The sequence below is a fragment of the Aquila chrysaetos genome, chromosome 12 (assembly GCF_900496995.4).
Source record: "Aquila chrysaetos chrysaetos chromosome 12, bAquChr1.4, whole genome shotgun sequence".
Lineage (NCBI taxonomy): Eukaryota > Metazoa > Chordata > Aves > Accipitriformes > Accipitridae > Aquila > Aquila chrysaetos.
In genome coordinates this window covers 17,139,596-17,160,591 of record NC_044015.1, presented here as the reverse complement: position 1 = coordinate 17,160,591, position 20,996 = coordinate 17,139,596, and the positions used below count along the sequence as shown (strand labels likewise).

Genomic DNA, 20,996 nt, shown 5'->3' with positions numbered 1-20,996 from the left:
TGGGAACCTGGGGGCCAGCTTCAAGTTTGCCTTTCTCTCAGCTCTTCAGAGGCAAAGAACGTGGAAAATTTATTGTGCTCAAGATCTGAAACAATTTTATTTAGGTAATAAACTTGATCACTTATAGGAAAGATTTGGTGATTCTGCAGGTTAAATGTCTTTGTCTCAAGGATTCAGTCAATACCCTTCCTGCCTGCAGTGCTCTGAGGGCTTCATTAAAGCTGGGGACATCCTCAGCATATAACTCAAGATACAGAGCTGCGTGTGTAAAGCTCTCTCCTGTGAGATGAAAGGTTTTGCAGAAATAAAGAGAGAAAACCTAGGTGGTTTAGTTAGGGGTGTGAATTATGTCTTATACTTTAAAACGTTATCCTGTATTGCTTGCCCTTAGTGAGGTTTCTCAGCACGCCTAGATGAACTTGTTTGGATGGATGGATTTGTAATTTTTTTGTGAAAGGTGTTGCTCCTGCCTTGCTCCCAAGAGGTACAAACATGGCAGCATCAAGCCTTTTATAATTAATGGAAGCATAATCTGGTGTTTTCAAACCTGGTATCGGAACCCAGTGAGGGGTGCAGGTGGTGCTGGAGAAGTGGAAAAATGAAAGCAATGCTTGCACTTGGAAGAATACTGCCTGTATTCACAGCTATGCTAAGGAGGAAGGCTAAAACGTACACCTTGGAAGCAGATGCATGGCAAAATAATGAGGGAAATGGTGCCAGAGCCAAAAAGGGTTGCAGAAAGACCAAAGCATGGTCACTTCTCTGCAACAATGGGGGGATTTTCAGGAACACAGAGGGAGTAACACAGCATAAAACTGTCAGTTTGTGAGTTTGGGTGAAATCCAGTCACTCCTGGTTCTGTTTGAATTCCAAGTAGTGGAAAATAGGGAGCAAAGGAGCTGTTGCCTCTTAAAGAGGCCAAATTTCACCTTGAGAGACACAAGGTCTCACAGCTTCTCTGGAGTCTGGAAAGAGTTTATGGCACTTTGCCCTTGTGTAAGACAGAGGCTCCCAGCTCCCATTGAGCTCCTGGCTCCCACTGAATTCAGCCTCAGCAAGGAGCTGGGGGCTTGGCTGGGCTGGGAGACGCTGCCCCTCACACAGACCAGCTACCGCTGACTTGCAGTGCTGAGATTTCCTTTAGGTCAGAACATGCAAGCAGCTGTGCTATCACTGTGCTCAACTACTAACATGGAAAGAAAAAGCAGTCAAAAGTGCTGCCAATTGCTGCTAGGTCTTTGATCTACCGAGCTTGGAGTAGAGGGACTAAAAATTGAATACAAAATTGACTTCAGGTCCAAATTCTGTGTCTGTGTGTTTGCTTTTGAAAGCTGTTAGAAGGCATCCTCTTCTTTAAAACCACCTTTATCTGTGGTTCTGCTGTCTACTTTATTACCTCTTTCCTTTCCATAATACGAAAACAGCACACAGCAGTGATTCCGATATACAGTAGCGCATAAGAGTGCTTTGATTTTAAAACATAGCCTCAGATGTCTGTAACACTGACCCAGGTGTGATTTCTTTCTGTGAGTCAAAATTGGATAGGCTTAAAGACCTGATTGTTAGAAATGCATCATACCAACCTGTAACCTGGGGCAAGAATTTCTCTTCTGGTGAGGGCTATTTTTGCCTCCACTTTGCAAGTCACAGACTTCAGAAAATTAGGTTTTCCCCTCTGTAAGTCACGCTTAAATTTTGGCTCCAAGAAAATATGTATATGTTCATTGGTCAAATGCACTACACTAGTAAATAATAGGGAAAATGTTATTGTCAGGTGTATCACACAGGTATATGTTCACAGCCAAGTTTTGATGACTCCCAATTGAACATAGTCTCCACTTGTTTTTATGGCATTCAGAAAACCAGAAGATCCCATCAAGGTACATCACATCACATGCACCATATCCTTTCTGCAGAGCCAAATCTCTAGCAACAAAATGCACATTCAGAAGATAATGCTTTTTAACATACTAGAACATGGGCAAAAAGATGACAAAACACATAAGGGTTTTTATAGATCTATTCCTTTTCCCAGCTGGCTTACTATGCTCTGCTTTGAAGTCTGTAAGGAAATGAATGTTTTAAAGTTTCTAGGTGCAAAGCTGTGTACTGATGTTGAGATTGCCTCCAGTAGGTTCTCAGTAACACAGCTGAGAAATAAATGTTGCTGAAGCCAACAAAATGCAGCGGAATAGCAAGATCAGCTCCAACTTTAGACTAGCATCACACTGATATCCATAGCCACTGGAGTGCATGCTGTCCCCCCAGGCTTGCTGAATACATAGTCCTTTTCTCACACAATTTCGGTTTCATACTATGTAACAGTACTTTCATATCAAAATCATGATGCTGCTTCTCCTGTCTCCCCAGAATTTAAAAAAGTAATCAGCCCTGTGGCAGATTAGCGTTATGTTGCTGGAAATACAGTGCACTGTGATTTAAATGCCACAGGAATCAGAAGAAAGCTTCAGTGCAGCTACGATGCACAGTACGTACAGAGAAAGCAAGGTCATTCTTTTCCACTGTGAACTTTGTAGAGGAGTTCACATTCCAGCCCTTTCTGTTATTTACTAAATTCTTTTCAATAGAAATCACCCACGATTAGCTCTGTATGAGCTAATTACCAATTGGGATTTAGAGACTGCTTGGGAAAAGTCACAGCTCCTGTATTTTGGGACAGGCTAGAGCCTAACAGGGGGAACTGGCGCAACCAGAATTTCCATCTGCTATCCTGCTGAGCTCCTGTGCTGAGAGCAGCTACCAACAGGGCCAAGGGCATAACACTGAATCGGTGAAAAAAAATGACGTGATCGTGATCTGCACAAGCTGCCCTCACTGACCTCATAAAGATAAAAATCAGTCACAGGCCCAATAGAAGGATGCTAACTTTTGCAGAGGGCTAGACTTTTGAATCCTAGTTTCATGTAACAGTGAAGGTCCACATTGGTCATGGCTCTGACACAACATCAGTGGTAGCTTTCCTGACCTGCAAACAGACTGTATTGTAGCATCCTAAAAAATCTACTGACTTGTAACAGAGGAAGAATGAATCTGTTTCATGGTTTTACAACATTTTATTTCTGGAGTAAGCTCAGAAGCAGATCCAAGTAAGACTTTAAACTACAGGATATGAAATTACTAGTCTCAGTCCACAGACCACCATGGTTTCCTCTCCCCTGGTTTCAAGAACTGTTTGCTGATTAATGGCAAAACTCTATGTCCACCCCCAGCACACTATATAACCTGCAGAGAGGTTGTTCCACCAGCTCCCCCTTTCCCTAAGAGCCACAACCCTCCCCTTGTCCATACAACAATCCTAGAAAGGACTGGCCAAGCTCTTGCTTGATGACACCCCAGAACTCGATTGCACCTGACAGCAATGCAGTGTAATCTAATGAAAGAATGAAAGTTAAACAAGAGCCAAGATAATAGCACCTGCAGGTCACATTGTCTTGTCTGTCATATGAGAACTTGGATTGAATGGAGTTTGCAGGACAACAGAAACTATTTCTGTGAGAGGTATTCATGAGTTTTTGGAGGTTGCTAGGAAAATCAGAATTCTTATTCTACTGCTATCTACAAAGCAAGCCCTCAGTTTGACATTTACTGTTTTGTTCAGATAAGAAGCTGGCTCTATCACATGGTTATTTATGCAGCTCATTTGGTTGCCTTTCACTTTGCAGCAGAACATGATGACTAGTCTGTCTAGTGGTGATCACAGCAAAGTGCACTGAGCTTGTGACACTGCCCGGCCAGACAGGGCTGGTAGACCTCCTGCTCTCATCAGCCCTGGCATATTTTTATGTCACAGCACTTGTCTGGCTGACTGAGTCACCTGATGCCTTTCTCAGAGGGTTCAAGGCTATAGGTGTCACACTAGTCCAGATGCCCTACTGAGGTGACAATTTTCCTTCCTTGTCTCCTACATAACAATAACAGAAAAAAAACCTTTGAGCTATAAAATTTATTCACAAACCCCTTTTTATGCCTGATTTTTGGAAACTTTAACAAATAAGAGGTTGTATGAAACCCTGAGAACTTAAGCCCCTGTTTTTCACACACACTCTACTCCATAAATAGAACAAGGTATCATAAACTAAGGCCCAGCAGCATCACTGAATGATGTTTTACATATTACTATCCCTTATAGAATGGTTTGCTTCTGCTGTTATCCATAAGGAACCTTTGAAATTGGAAGAACTGGAAAACAAAATAAATGTTCTGGAGGTAGAAGAGAGTGGACAGAATATTACCAGCAATACCATTGTTAAACAGCAGTAAGTTATCACTTGCCAGCTGTACCACAGTGAAGTAATTATGTGAGTTCTCCTATCCCATTCAATACATTAGTAAAAGGCATTCTTTTCTAACTAGGGAATTTCCTAGGATTTTTGCTAACACATTTTTCCTTTGCAATTGCAATGGGCTGGAAGCATGCGGGCAGTCCACTGATGAGAGGCTACGGATCAATGGCTTCAGGAAGCCTCAGCAAGGACCTGGCCCTCCTTTGCTTGGAAGCTACTTTTTAAGGTCAGGCTCTCATCCTTGGTATCTGCCTGGCCATGCACTCCACCGATCCAGTCCTGGAGCCTGACCTGGGCTTGACCTCACTACAGACCTGCCTGGTGATCACTGGACCACAGCTTGACCCTGGTTACTCTGCTCCAGAACTGATCCTGATCCTGACTCATTGACTGCAGCATCACTACAGACTTGTCTGGCCATCACTGGGCTGTAGCTAACTCCAGCTGCCATCACCTGCTCTGCCTGCCTTGCTCAGGTCCAGTAGGACTGATCTCTTCAAGGTAAGGCCACTGCCCTGACTGCTCTGCTGTCATCCTCAGCTCCCAGCTTCCCTTCCCTTGCAGAGCAGCCCACACTTGCTGCTCCCTGGCCATGCCGTGCCGTGCCAACCTGAACTGGTTTTCTTCGCTTAAGCTAAGAAGAATCTCAAGCTGCAAACCTACACGTGCCAGACATGGAAAAGAAGGACATGTTTTGGGTTGGGTTTTTTTAAGTGTTACACTGAAGTGTTAGTGCTTTCAAAGCACTTTCCATGCTCAAAGCATTGTGCAAGCATCCTAGAGTTCAGGGGAATTAGACCAACTGTACTAGCATGAGCCATGCGGAGTCAGAGATCTCACAGGGAATCTCTTGGCCTTGCAGCACTGATCCCAGTCTCCAGTGTGTCCTTTGAGGAGGAGTGACTGACCCAAAGGAAGAGCAAGAGTAGGTATTGAAACCCACTCTATAATTAGGGATGCCTTTCTCTGAAACCTTTGTAAGATGCTTCATTGTAGAAGTAAAGCAAACCCAGAATATTCACCAGCATCAGGGTATGCCCAGGAGCCTTCCTTGGGGAACACACTAAGTAATAAGCCTTTCATATTAGAGGAATATCACTAAAAGTCAAATTGTTTCTATAAGCCTAATGTGGTGGTGTGTTTTATGATAAAAATGTCTGCCACTAGGGCATTAAATACCTGCTATAAATGAAGAGGTATCCAGCAAACCTTCACCAAAATTAGATAAGCAAGATTTTTGCCAGTAAAAAGATACAAAATTCAAAACCATGAATAAACAAACACTATCCAGTAGCAATCAGTATAGCGGTGTCATTTCTTGGAGGTTTTTTTTTTATTATTTTGTTTCCCTGTTAATATTCTCCTTTATTTCCTCTGTTTATTTAATTTACGTAAGAGGTAGATCTGACTCTTCCTCTCTCCTTCCTTTCCTAGTTCTGACTTTTCTGCCTTAGATTTTTTCAGTGCATTCTCTTTTCTTCCTCTGAGGCCTGACCCAAAGCAGACTTGGATTTACAGGTCAGCAATGGGAAGTTACAGTAACTTTGTGTGGCTTTGTGTGGTAGGCGAGCCTGCAGTAATTGTAGCCCCAGGACACAAGGTCACTGGTGGCACCAGCTCAGCAGGGTAACACAGATTCCTCCAGAGCTGCATGGAAGTGCTCCCACTCCACAAAATGATCCAGAGGACAGTAAAGATGGTCTGGCCTGCTATTCCCCTGGATACAAGCTTTAGCCATCCCTGTTGCATTGACAGGCGAGATTTGCATCACACAGATCTGCTCTTAAGACACAGGGAGAGCTGGGGATGTTGGTGGTGTAGTGGCTGAGGAGTGGAAGATACGATTAGCAAGCAGGAGGAGAGAACTAAAGCCTCCACAGCTTGACATCGAGAAGCTTTCTTTATCTGAAGAAACTTTGGTGCCATACAGTGATGAAAAAACCGGAAGGAGGAAGGGACCTTCCTCACAATACCAGTCCAGACTTACCTGTACAGAGTACATTATAGGGCAGCATCCTGACCCTGCTTTGTATTAAATTATGCTATATTAATAAATAAGATCTGTGTAACAGTAAAGGTCTGGCCAAGAAAAAATTAAATAAGATTTGATGGCAATAATGAATACATGATAAATATCTAGTGACTATCTTGCTGGGAACATTTTTTCCAGAGAGCTCTACGACGGGGCTTGTTTTATGATCCCAAAGGGCATCATACAACATACTGTGCTGAGAGACTGCAGAACAGATTGGGAAGTAATTCTCAGTACTTAATACCTGGGGATTCTCAAAAGCAATTTTCTCTTAGGATCACATTTCCTTTGATCGTTGGGATTATTAATTATAGATAGCCTTGAACAGAACAAGGCACTGTTACTGTACTCCTCAAACAGTGCCTCATTTAAAAGGAACAAAATATCTTACTTAATTAGAGGTTCAGCTGTGGTGTTTTTTCAAGACACTTCGGTATTGATTTGACCGTGGTAGCCTACTCTAACAAATATTATTCCATTAATAATCAAGGGAGCTCATAGGTATAACAGCGTAGGAAGCAAGCCCCAAAATGTTTGTCATTCAGCTTGCTAGGGCAGTTGGAGCATCACCATCCAATATAGCATTTAGACTATGGGTCTATAGTTCAAAAGTGGTTGCACTTATGTGGAGCCCTCTTCTTTGTGCCATTTTTTCTTAATTGGAGACAGCCCATGCTTCATCAAGTGATCTCAGGAAGATGCATTTAAAGCTTAATATCTCTGAATAAATGGAAACATATTGTTTCTGCTAGTAATTCTTAGGCTCGTTTTGTCTCTGTTCTGGTTTTGACTTATCTGTGCTTTAGTCATCATGATTGAACATATGAAATTAGCCACAGAATTAACCAGATGAGCATCAGTTTGTATATGTGCATGCTCAGTTTACTCTTAGCACCATGTGTTCATTATGAGATGTGTTGATTCAGTCTCATCAACAAATTACATTCATTGACTGAGAGAGGTTTATTTCTGTAAATTCTGATGTCATGAGAAGCTTTTACTAACATTTTCTTCACCCTGCAATCTTAAATATATGTGCTAGAGATACATGCAGGAATTACTGTATTTTCCATGTACTGCACTCATGGATTACATCTGAGAGAGCAGAAACTTTAGTTCCCTAGCAGTGTGGGGGTGGGGGTGGCTATGCAGACCCAGGTGTGGGTCTATCAGCAGATTACAAATTAGCACTTCCAGCCCCTTGCCCCTCCTTGACTCCTTAGGGAGCTGATGGGGGTGGAAGGGGGATGGGTTAAGGTTTCTTATAGCTCTGGAGCCCAAGTTTGTGCTGTGTCATTTGGGCCATCTGTTGTCAGGCTAGCCCTGCAGTTTGGGAGATGTTGGTGAAGAGCCCAGAGGTTCAGCACCCGGCCACCAGCCCTGCGGTCTCTGAGAAAGGCCTTTGGCTCTGCAGCAAAGGTAACAAGCTTCAGACTATATTCCCTCCCTAATTAATTTAGGGAGAAGAAAGCAAGCTGCAGTAATGGAGCAGGAGAGGGACAATTATGTTCCTTCTGGAGAACTAGTGCTTGTCTGATCTGCAGGGAACACTACACATCACCTACAGAGCAATGTAGCCTGCCCTGCTGATGAGCTCTGTTCTGCTTTGCAATGGATGTGCTTTCATTATGTTTTTCAGGTAAGATACAGATTGTATGCATGCAAACATAATATAAAGTAGCTTTTAAAAGTATTTTTTGTATTACCTAGAGTATTCTTGTAAGTACCAAGAATCTGGATTAGTATCAAAACTGTATATATGCAGGGATTTCTTTTCTGAAAAAAAAAAACAACGCCAAAACCCCAACCGCCCCACGTGGTTCCTGATGACTAGAATTCCTACTCAAATCAGTAGCAATTTTGTCAAATTGTTGAATGATGAAGCTTACTCTGTCAAGTATATGCATGGTCTTTAAGCACTTCAGTGTGTCCCTATTATCCTAAAACAGTTAAGTAGTTGCTTGGAACTTTAATTCAACCAGAGGAACACTTAACAGTTACTAAACTTACCCCACTTGTGCTGGGTTTTTTGCCTGTTACCACAATACTCGTCATTTGTTAGATTGCTAGGGAGTGATGCTTTCTTTCTAGGCTCCTCTCTTCTAAGTTGTGAACCAACAAAATGAAATTCTATTTTATTATTAGCAAAGGGAAGTAATGCTCCAGTTAACCTGTTGCGATATTCTTCTTCCTCTGCCACCTTTCTTTCCTGGCTGCCCACAAAAGGGATCCCAATTTGAATGGCAGGCTTAGGAGAAAGTGTAGCTGGAGAGTTCCTGGAGTCAGCATTTCACAATAATCCAGCATGCCCCACTCCCTGGGAGGTGGACTGAAGTCGCTCTCAAAAAGGACCTGAACTCACAGCAGTAAGAGAGGTTGTCATTTAGGAACATCTGAATTTTAGGTACAGAATCCATAACTGCCAACTGACTTCTTTGAGATGGCTTTTGCCAGCCTTGGTTGAAGTTTTTATAAAGCAGTTTTTATTAAAAACTCACTAGGAATATGGTTTTGAAAAAGCGAGATCTTGTTTTCACTAGTCTGTAATTCTTCAGTTCCTTAACAATTTTCATAACACTTTTCCTTCTTCTTCTCTGCATTGTCATGGCTGTTTGCTGCAGTGATTGAGTTTTCATAACTGTCAGAACAATGTCAAGACAATATGAAGACAGTGTCAAGGCAAATATAGAAGGGTGACAGTGTGAAGGAGGGAAAGAGAAAAGAGCTGTCAGTACTCAGAGTGCTCCATAGAGAAAATATTTCAATGATAAAACCATTGTCACCGTGTGCTGAGCAAGAGAGAGAGAATAAAGTGGAGATATTTAAGTTACTGCACTATGAACATGTCTGGATGACAACTTGAAGTTAAAGGAGGACTTAAAAAAGCAATGTGCAAGGATGCCTCTCTTCCCTAACTCTTGTCCCATATTAGCTTCTTGACCATGTCCAGTCCCTAATACCCTATCAATAGGACACCATTCTGATTTAAGCTTCTGGCATATTAATTTGCAACAAGCACACTTTTGAGAAAGTCAAAGAACAGGGATTCAAAAATTTTTTTTTTCTCTTTCTAAAAGCATACCTCAGCATGGAAAGATATTCCATCGCCTACCTACAGGAAGGTGGAGGGTTTTCCCAGTTGACATAATTCCAAAATACTTTCTTGGGTGTCATGAGCCACGACCTCTGCTTGTGGCATGCTGTGATTATGGCAACAGTCTACAGCATGATCTAATCGCATTCAGAGTTCAGTGCTGCAAGGTGCCGAGTGTCGTGCTCCAATGTCAGTGCAGTATTAAGGTGCATACTTAATTCAGCCCCACGGTGTATTTTTTTTTTTTTCTGAAATATCCTTGGAAATGAGATGCATTTTCACAAGGACAAATAAGGCACAGATTTACAGCTCATATGGGGCTAAATTCTGGCACCAAAGCTCTGTACGGCAGTACTTCTGCTCTACTGAAGGCTCATGCACAGTGGGGTGCTGCTCACCTTTAGAGCCATTTTTAGAATTTAAAATTAAGCATTGGTCTTGCAGCAAGTCTGTGAATTTTCTCTTTGTGCCTGTGTTCTGTGCTTTCCTCTTCAGCCTTAGAGGTGGGGAGAATGAAGAGTTTTCTCACTATTTCTGTCCTGTTTCTGAACATCAGGATGATCAGATATAAGAGGGTTTAGATGGACAATATCATTGCAATTCTGGAAAAATAAAAACCTTGCTGTTAGTGACTTCTAAATGACTTTATAAATCCCAGAGAAGAGGTTTAAGAAAAATGAACTCCAAAATAGTTTCCAGGGAATAACATGCCATAAACTCCTCAAAATACTTCAGGGGTAGTATTTTCAGATATAAGAATTACATGTTAACTATTTGAAATTGAAAAGGCTAAGTATTTTCTATATATTGCATTTACATATGTTATAATTTATTTTATTTGAAGTGGGTTGAATAGTTAATTTTTCTTACTTGTTGCCTATGAAATAACTGAAAATAACCCTAGAGATGCTTGCTATTCTATTGTTATCCTATTCCTGTACTATGCCTATTTGCAATTCATGACAGCATGAAGTCTAAAAGCACCAAACCTGGGTGACTTTTTTAGATGAACTGCAAATTTTATCCATAGCTGCTGCAGCAGCAATGCTTTAAGTAAGCCGTTTAAACTGATTGTAGTCCAAGTTATAAATTGCTAAAGGTTGACTTTTCCCCCTTGCCCAGTTAAATTTTGTTAACCTGAAAATAGTCTGCCATTTTGAATTGAGCATCAGCTGGAGAGGAGTGTTTTTCTTGCCTGGGGCTCAGATGCCCCCTCCCATTAGTGTTCACACCTCAACCATCATGTGCCTCTAGTAATCACTGAATCTCACCAATCCTCACAAAGGAAAGTCTATAGGCTGGCAATTTAGTGACTACAGAGCGTATTGATACCTTCACAAAAGGTGGCTATGAGTTATCAAATAAAAGAAGTGATACACAAAGGAAACCCTTAGAGTTAGCAATGGAAATCACAGATGCAAGGACTGCCTGCGTTTGTTGTAAGAATGAATAAACACTTAATTGTTTTATCTTAAAAAAAGAAAAAAAGAATACTTGTCATATTACAGATCTCGGGCTGAGAAATCTAGAAAGTGTGTGTCCCCTCCCCCCAATATATATATATATATATATATATATATATATATATTTATGTGTATGTATAACATAGGAAGTGAGAAACAAGATCTAAATTTAGTGGTTCGAACAGGGAGATCATTTGGATTGTATTCACAGCTCTCTTGCTGCAAGCAAAGTTGTCACCTTGCCCTTCTCCAGCTCAGCATTCTCACCTGTGAGATTGAGATGCTGCTTACTTGCAGGCTATGAGGTTCAATCTGCTTATGTTTTGTAAAATATGCAATACACCTCATGAGGAAAAAGCTGAAAGTACTTTTATGGAAAAAAAATTTCTTTGTACATTTGCAAGAAAGAGAATCCGAAAGAAGCTTGTTCTTCCACACTTGCATGACTGCTGGTTTGGGGTGCGATCACACCTTTAACAATAACTTTAAACTCAGTAAAAGTCTTTGAGAGAGTCTAAACTGGTGTTTAAACTTAAACTCTTTGTGAAAGTGTAAGTGCTAGGAGGACAAATGAGTTTTACAAGGTGAAATGCTGGACTGACCTTGAACATGAAAGCACAGCCCTCACTATTAGCACAGAAAAAGTTACATTCCAAGACTTCACTTGAGAAGCAGAACTAATTAGAGAAGATTAACAGAAATGAGGCATGTAATAGCTGGAATAGGGCATGACTGTGGTATGAAAGGCTGAATCACTGGACCTCTCATCAAAGTCAAGATGTTAAAAACACTAGCATTTTTTTTAAAGGCAAGTGACAAGTTTTGCAGATGTTCCTGTGGCAGCTGAATGTTCGTTACAACATTCAAGCTCTGTTCTGCACATAGGAGTTTCCCCTGTGTTAAGACAGTTTTCAGCCTTGATGTCAGGATACATTTCTGAGCATGGGGTCTTATTCAGGACCATGTTCACATTCCTACTACTCTCCAGGGAGTCCTGGAGAGAGTCACCAAGTCTGCACTAGAGTGGTAACACAGTGGAGATCTTAGAAATTTTTTTAATGAAACTAGTAACTGATTTTTTTGTCCATTTTTTTTTCCAAATGCAGTCTGAAACATACTTTGCAGTCTTTTTCCTCTTACTTTGCACTTCCCAGTTTTTCCTCTTACTAACCAGCTTCCCACAAACTCTAATGATCTTTTTATTACTGAATAAATAATAAATAAATAAATAAATGTTCCAGAATTGGTTGGATAGCATTTCTGATATACTCCCTGAAATGACTGCTTTACCAGCACTGTAGTAATGGGCTCGGCTAAACTGAAAATGGTTCACATAACCATTCATATGGAATAGATGGGGGTGGAAGGGACTTCTGGAGATCATCTAGTCCAACCCACTTGCTCAAAACTGCATCAACTAGAGTAATAAGCTCAGCACCTATTACCTATGATATGTCTACTTCTCAGAACTTTCCATAATGATTTCATAAAAATTCCTTATCTTTGGGAAGCCAGGTTTACTGTAAGCATGAGTAACCACATGCCTGTGGTTAATGGAAGTGTTGGTGCTCATCAGTGATTGCAGAAAGGAAGCAGTCACCCACGAAGACCTGGAATTCTTCAGACTGATTCAGAGCCATGGTATAAAAGATGCACAGGCTTAAAAGAAGACAGGAAAATCAGTCTCTCAGCTTTCTGGAAGTTTGCAGTTATGTTAATAAAAGTAGAGGAAAGGGTTCCCCCGTCTGTAGAAAAGTTGACACAACATGTCTGAAACTGAGGCGCAATTAGTGTTGGAAAGCCATTGTGTGGATTTCCTCTAGAACAACGTGTTTCTATGCTAGTCCAAAGAAGAAATGATGCAATTCAGGATGCAAACACATTTCTGATTGCTGCTTATCTGTTACACAAAAATCCCTGCAAAGTATAATAATAGTCTCCATTTACTTTTAGTAGTAATGAAGAATGCAGTTCCCACAAAGTTTAGTTTAAGAGCTGGGATATAATGAGCAGAGGTCATTGTTGCCAGCCAATCAAATCCTTTAATTAAGAGTAAAGAATGTAGTCCTACTTCTGATGCATCTCAAGTATCTCAAAAGGCATAATTCTCCATCTACTTGAAAAGAAACCACTCTTGATTACAACCACAAACTTCTTGGTTATGTAAAGCAAAGCCATGCTGGTCCTGACTGGACATAGCACAGCAGCATTTTCACTGAAATGAGTTGACTTAGACAGTTAAACCAGAATAAATAAAACTGAAATCAACTCTGCTGAATGCTGCTTGTGGAATATCGGAAGTACCTACAACATATGTATATCTTGCTGCAGCAAAATCATTGTCAGCTCAAAGATGATGGTTGGGGATACAGCAGGTCCACTGTAAGCTATTTTCCTCAGTCACTGGGCAGTGAGAATGCTTACAGAGATCTGTGGGAAAAGAAAGTGCCTGTATGAATCTGTGAAGTGGTGGGCACTTTCCCCAAACAAAATGCAGTATCTGAAGGAGTGTTTATGGCTTTTAGGCTGTAGTAGAAATGGATCTGGTTTCGTTCTGCTGTGTGCACAGAATTGAATCTTCCTTTCTTCTTTCCATCACTTGTCAGATCATTAGGTCAGTCTGCTGGAAAGATTTTTATCCAGCTTCTTCAAAGGTGTTCAGTGCCAATCCTTCCTTCTCCTGTTTAATCCCATGAAACTTTTGCTCCAAACACTTCTCAGTCTTGTCACCTCACTACCAAAGTTCTGAGTTGTCTACTTGTTCTTCAGGAAATCCAATGTTCTTTGGAAACAGCCTTTTGACTGTGAAAATGGCAATTGATTTTAGTCACTTTACTCTTCTTGCACTTTTCCACAAGCTCCAAAATGGGTGGATGTTAGACTAAATTGAATCAGACATTTAAGACATACTCGAGAGAGAACAGAACAGATAGTTCTTGTTATATCAAGCAGAGGGCCTTTTTACATGGACTGAGGCTTGCAAAATGTTCAGTACCATTAGTAGTGAATAAAGAATTACCAATGTCAGCTGTGTTTAATGTGAGAGAAGGGATGGGTTTAGCTAGAAAGTCTGGATTGGTGGGTCCTACAAAATGTTGGCCAGATATTTTCTTTTTGCGGTTGCATTGTAGAGGCACCTATTTGCATTCTGCTGTCATGATATATACTGCTCCAAATACATACACAGATAGTGATCAAAGAGGCTTGGATTATCATTCCCACAAACAAATTTTTCATATTTTCCTACCTTTTAAGGTAGGAATCAAAGTGGAGCTTTACTTTCAACATTCTTTAAACTTCTGCTTTTTATATTGAACAGGGAGAGGAAGAGCCTACAAGGGCCTGACATTTTTGTCCCATTCAATATTTCTGATGTAATCTCTGATATATCAGTGTCATTCTCTGGCTTCTTCTCTTAGTGTCATTGCATATTGCTTTTGTTATGCAGCCTCTGTTTGCTTATCTTACAAGATTGGTGCCTTTTCTCTCTGTACCTTATCCATGAGGCTATCAAAGGAAGGCAAGGGGCTGCTGGAGAAAACCAGGTACAGTTAGGACTTCTTTACACTGTGTCAGAACTCAGCAGTGGTTTTTGTCCTTCTTGTAGCTCTTGAGTCAGCAGACTCAAAGATGACTACATACCATGTGGCCATACCTTGGCCATTGCAGTTGAATTGCATCTCGTGTGGCCCATATTTAACATTTCCAGAACTCTGTATGTAATTTTCAGCTCCAGTTTACTCTTCCACCCCACCAAAATGGGATCACCAGCAGATTGCTGTGGTATATTTAGCATTGCCTGCTTACATTTGAGAGAGAGAGCCTGGAAAGCTGCCTGTGTAAATAACAAGGTATAGGTAGATGGGTGCAGACAGAACTCCTTTTTGCATGCTTTGAGCCAGCTCTAATCCAGGTGCCATTTAGCTGTATTAGCACGACACAGTGCCTGATCTAACATGCTCTGTCTCTCAGCACGAGCTTGCATTCAGCACGGTGCTAACACAGCTACACCATTTCTGCACCAGAGGTGGCTGATGTCCACGCAGCAGCAAGGCGACGTGTATTTAGTTCAGGCATACTCTCAGGGGCTCTCTTTCCAGCTGTTGGGAGGTTGGTGAGTTATACTGCAGACTTGAGCCTGATGTCATCTTTCAGCTGTGTGGACACTTGACTATGTTCAGATCCACGGATGGTTAGCCATAGAGGGAACAGTACCACAGCTGCTTTTTAAGTACCTACAAATTGCCACAAAGCTTAGCAAAACACATCTGAAGCTACTTCTGTATACAGATGTCTTTTCAAGTCTAGATTATTACAGTGAGTGTTTTGGATTCCCTGCCATGAGTAATCTGTCAGTGCAGGTTACTTAAACTGCAGTTGCTTGGATCCTTGCAGACTGATGACTGTCTATCTTTCTACGTCCTTGCTTTGGCTTCCTGTAGAATTATGTTGTTTTCAAAGTCCTCTAGCTCACATTCAAAGAAAGGAAGAAATGTGTGTCAGTCAAATTCAGAGCTAGGGCCCTCCTTGTGGAACAAGAGCTAATGAAGTGCTCTGTACCATCCCTGTTAGAAACCCCAACAAGGGAGATCAGGAACTGTCAGGGGAAGAGCGTGACCAACGTATGCTGCCTTTCATCTACTCCTATAGCTCTCCTGGTAGTCTGAATGTGAATTAGAGCAGCTCTGGGCTTAACTACTTTAGAGGGCAGTCAGCCTTTGGTAGTCCCACAATATAGGAACATAGTAGTACCTCTCAGAAACTGTCAGCAAAGGAAACGTCAGGCCGTGGTGTTCATGGTTGAGCACTTATGTTGGGGTACACAGGTTAGTTTGTTCGCCCGTGATCTTGATCTCAGTCACTGTGACTGAGGGCACTTTGAAAGAATGCATCCTGTCTGCAGACTCCCTGACTAATGCAATTGAAGATGCTTTGTCTGTCTCATTATTCAAGGAAAGGTTAAGGGAACAGGATTCCAGTATGCTCAGCCTTGGGCAGGCAAGCAAGAGCAGTAAAAAGAAGCAAGGAGTTTCTCCCCGCTCCCAGCATCCACCCAGGCCACAATTATTCAAGCACAGCACTTCCCAGCACAGAAGGATGCACCAGGCAAGTGCCCTGATCCGTAGTTGCTGGAGCGGGGACACTATGTGTAACGGGTTAGCAACCCATGCCCCTTTCCTACCCACAGAAATATTTAGCCCTAGAAATATTTTGATTTCTGTCCCTGTTGATAAGATTTCAGGCAGGCAGAAGCTGCCCTGACCCTGAAGTTGCAGCAGCAACTACAGCCTTGCTATGTTGATGCCTGGAGAGGAATGTGTTTTGCTCACCCTGGAGGAGTCCTTTAGAGCTCCAGTGGCAGCTGCGTGGTGTGTGTCACTGCTGCCTGCAGAGAAGCATTGTCAATTGGAGTATTTGTCAAAAGACGGAAGCAATTTTCTGTTGACCCATTTTATGGGTGAATAAAATATAATCAATATAAAGTAAACATAAGAATCTCATTGGAAAAAGGCTTATCTGGATTGTTTTGGGGGTGGTTTTTTTTGCTATTTGCTGGTGTGAGAGGGCTTTCATACATTATGGCACCGTCCATGGCTGAGGAAACAGAAGAGTACAGTGAGAACAGATGAAACATGTCAGTCTCTAAAACCAACAAATTAATCTGTAATATCAATCTAGAAAATAATATGTATCATTCATCTACTTGCTGCCTACTGTCTGTGACTCTAGATGAGTCAATTAGGTTTAAAGGCTTCCCTTAGAAAATGTAAATATCAGGACCTTTTTCCCTTTTTGGGCCACTGCAAAGGGAATAATGAAGGTTGCCTAGAGATTAAGGCGTTGTCTAAATGATTTTCTTAATGCTGAGATGTGGATTATAAAAAAACCCAAAAGTAGAAGTATCCTTGAGAGGTCTTTGGCTGCAAACCCCTGTAGGCAGGATCAAAGGCACTTAGATTGTTATTTCTCTAACTTATTTATTAGAGGGACTGCACTGAATATCAGGAGTTAAGGAAAATGGACTAACACATATCCTTTTATTGCTTGGTAGCTGGCAGGATATATACTTTTTTTTTAAAAACCTTAATGTTTTATAAATAAGTGATTTTTATTTTCATAAAAATAAAATGTTAAGCTTCTCTTAGATGAAGCATCAGAGTGAAGACTCCTAGAACAATGTTAATTTGTTGTAGCGTGTTCAGAAAGGCCACTTAAAAGAGTTTCCTAGGAATTTCCTGGTATTTGTTTTGGTGCAGTACATTCCAGTCTTGTGTCGCCTTTTTATATGGAGTGAGAAGCTGGCTGTAAAATTTGGGTTCAGCAGGCAATCCATGTTTTCCATTTCTTTTCAGGTTTTTTGACCATGAAAATTATACTATTCATAATCCATTCATTAATGATATTTTCTTGCATTGCAGTGCCAATATATCAAGTATACTCAAATTGCAAGTAAAAAGATACGTGATTTGGCTCCAAAATCTGGAAATCAAACTACTCTCTAGCATGGGAGTACTATCTATCCCCATCGGAATGAGTACCTTCAATAGCCAAGGTGCTTATTTAAAGCCTAGGGTACCAAAAAATTAAAAGTAACTACTTGATGTCTCGAAGAATGAGAGTAAACTATTTTCTCACTGAAGTTTAGGCAACAAATTTGTTGTTAATGCAACAAACAGGGTGGGTTCAGGGCTGCCTTTGTTTTGAACAGCAGATAATCCCCAGTTGTAGTGCAGGAGAGAAGGGAGCCATCCACTTGCCCCGCCCTGGAGCTGTGCCTAAGCTGCCCTGGAGCCTCAATGCCACCATGGCCCTTGGGGCAAGTAGGGACCTGTGCTTTTCTGGGGCTCCATCATCCGAGATCTTCACAGGTCACCCCCAAGGTGGTGCTGACTGCCCTTCATCTGTGTAACACCAGATGTGAAACAGCAGTCTGGGCAACCTTTGGCAGGTATTTATCTAACCCATTCATTAAAAAGTTCTGATATAGAGATTTAACTATCTTTCAATTGGGAAAGTTCACTCAAATCTTCCCTGCCACATGTGGAATCTCTTATTTTGCAGAGCCTGCCTTTCCAAAGGTCACAGGGAGCAACCAATCTCATTGTCTTCCTTGATTGCCATTCTCTTTTGTGTAGGTAAGACTGTAATCATGTCCTCCCGCAGGCTTCTCTTCCCCTGACCCTTTCTCATAGGGCACATCTTTCTAAATGTCTCCTATTTTTGCTGTCCCTTTCCAGCATTTTCCTGATTGCCCCTCTCTCGCTCACAGCAGCACTCAAAACTGGATATAGCCAGTACTGGACAGTGGATTGATTACTCTCCCATGTCTTACATGTCACTTTCCTGCCAACACATAACAGCAAAATATTTGCCTTTCTATACAGCTTTTCAATAGGGAAGTACTCAATTTGGCCATCGAGATTTGAGCATTCTCTAAACAGCACTATTTTTTTTCCTGCGTTTCCTCCTGCAGAGAGGAAAAGGTGTAGTGACTTGCACTGGGACAGGACTCCCTAGGTGTCCTAGGTTCATCAACAGTAACACAGGGGAAGAATTTTGTGGATAGATATAGATGTAAACTTCGGGTGGAGATACTTTTGAAAGGTTTATGTATTTATTAAAACATCAGGTTTATGTTCTCTGCTTGTATGACACGCTTTAACATTCCAGCATCAGCTTCTCCAGTACGTTATCACTGATGCTGCACAATATATCAGTGTTTCAAGATCCATGCAAGGTCTCTGCTGCTGGTTGAGCATGAGTGATAAAACACCCTTTTGCCCAACCTCCTTTCTTTCCCATCAGACTCTTTCCTAACAGGTCATTAGTCACAAATAACACCCACTTACAGAGATTGATCAGTGTCCTGGCTACAGAATTCCCTTTCTGTTCCTTGACTGTGAATACATCATTCAGTGTTTTATCCTGTATTGCTAAAATCAATGTCATTTGATGGCTGAATTTTCAAAGATGCTGATACCTTGCATTGTAATTTCTGTATGACTAATACAGGACCTGGGGAAACATTTAGCCTCCAGAGGTTCTTAGTGTCAGCAGTTCCCATTTTACAAAGCACACAGTAGAGAGGTTGTCTGTAGCCTGGTAGTCTTGCTCTGCTATTGGAATGGTAGGTGTAGCACCTTAAGGATGCCTTGTAAGAATTTGAATTGAGAGGCTCAAATACAGGTATGGTTGGGATGTTCTTAATGTCACTTTTATGCAAATGGATCCATCTTGCAGAATTTACTTCCTTGTTTAAAAATTATGGGGTTACTACTGTATGTTCTTAGGATTTTGCTTGAATCCAGAGATGGAGATGTTATCCATAATAAAATTTATAAATGAAAAAGGAAAAAAACCCTAACCCAACAGCCTTATAATTGTGTCAAGGAGCTGTTGCTTTAAACTCACTTAGGATGATGGCAAACATCTGAAAGACATTTCTTTTTTTATATGATATAGATGCAATGTATGACAGCTGGGACAGAGAGAAAGCTGCAGGTTCCTGGTGCCTGTGCTCAGACATTGCTGACTGCAGCTCTGGGAAGCACTTCATGAGCCTGTGCTCCACAACGGGCTCATGAGGATCTGCTGAAGTGCCAAATCTGCTATGAACTCACCAAATGTGCATCCTAGCAATACTTTGCTGGAAAGCTACTTGCATCATCTGAGTGTGCATGAGGGATAAGCAGTATGAGCAAAAACACAAATCTCTTTATAGTAGAGCTTTATTCCTAATGCAGTAATTAAGCAGTAATTCAAGCTGTGTGAGTAATAGGAATAGTTGCAGGAAATTAAAAGTTCTTGTCCATGGGGAGAAATTGCATAGTGCCAACACCTCAGAGCGGCAGAAAAGGGGTGCAAGTAAAGCTCAGATATTTTGCTCACATTAACAGCTATCCCACGTTAAATTCCATTCTTAATTTATGAACATTTGGGGGAACTATTATGAAGTAAATAGTAATTTTTTTCAGCTCTGCTGAAAGGTCATGAAGTCATTAAAATGGAGAAAAATAGTTTTGAAATTATAATTTTTTTTTACTGAATTTTTGCCAAAAGGAAGAGAAGATAATTCTGCATTAGTGATAGATAATCCATTGTAAAGCTTGTTTAAAAAAAAAAGAAGAGATGAGTTGTTGGATGTTGGATTAAAATAAAAGATTCTGAACTTGCACTTGATGCTAGACAGAATCACTTGCAAAATCGATGCCTAAATACACCTGTATTTATCATAATTTCTTTTTGTCTGTTTCTTAAGCAGCTCTCTGCCCAGAGTTATCTGCTGGCAGTTCCTGTTAGACAATAATATGGCAGCAGTTAGTTACCAATTTTGTTCTGGATTTGGGACATGCTTCCTGTCAACTACTGTCCATAATGATTCATGGTCCCTCCTTATACAGAGCTGACCATCTCTGGATGCCCCCCAGATTACTTTTCTGTAAGTAGTTCATTTGGTATGATTTGTGCAAACAGATTATGTTCACAGAACTCTATATAAAACCAACTTGTATTGAGGGCTTGCATACAATACTTATAACCACGGGCACAAGGCATAAATGAATTTTCAGATCTGTACCGCTATCTTCACGTTAAGGGAATGTGGAATACTACTTCACATACTCTTATCATTACAATTTTAGACAAAGCCTCAAAATTCCTCTGCTTATAGGGAGTCCCTAGGCGAAAATAACTGGTTCTGTGTAGTCTGACATCTTCATGTTTTGTGTTTTGGAGATTGTAAAAAAAAAAAAAAAAAAAAAAAAAAAAAAAGCAGGGAATTATAAAAAAGGTATGTACTACCATATATAAGACTTTAGCACCTGTGGGCTGGAGAAACTCTTTGGTATGTAAAGTAATGACTGGCAATGGAAAGACAATTAGTATATTTTATCTGTATCTGATTTAATTTTGCCCCAATAAAATAAAATCTACCAGTGTCAGCAAAAAAGAAATTTTCAACAGAATAGAGGCACAGGATAAATAAGAAAAGAAAGTACAGTTTTTTAATCAATTCAGAGCTCCATCAGTAAGCCAGTGTGGGAAGGAAACAGCCTGTGGAATATGTTTTGCAGAGCCCTGAGAGACATGCAACACATGAATTT

At 40.9% G+C, this 20,996-nt stretch overlaps 1 protein-coding gene across 5 annotated transcripts in view; it reads right to left on the bottom strand.

The window, feature by feature from the left end:
- CRB1 (crumbs cell polarity complex component 1) overlaps window positions 1–20,996 on the bottom strand; it is a 114,709-nt gene that overhangs the window by 89,015 nt on the left and 4,698 nt on the right. The gene's annotated exons all lie outside the window — the stretch shown is intronic.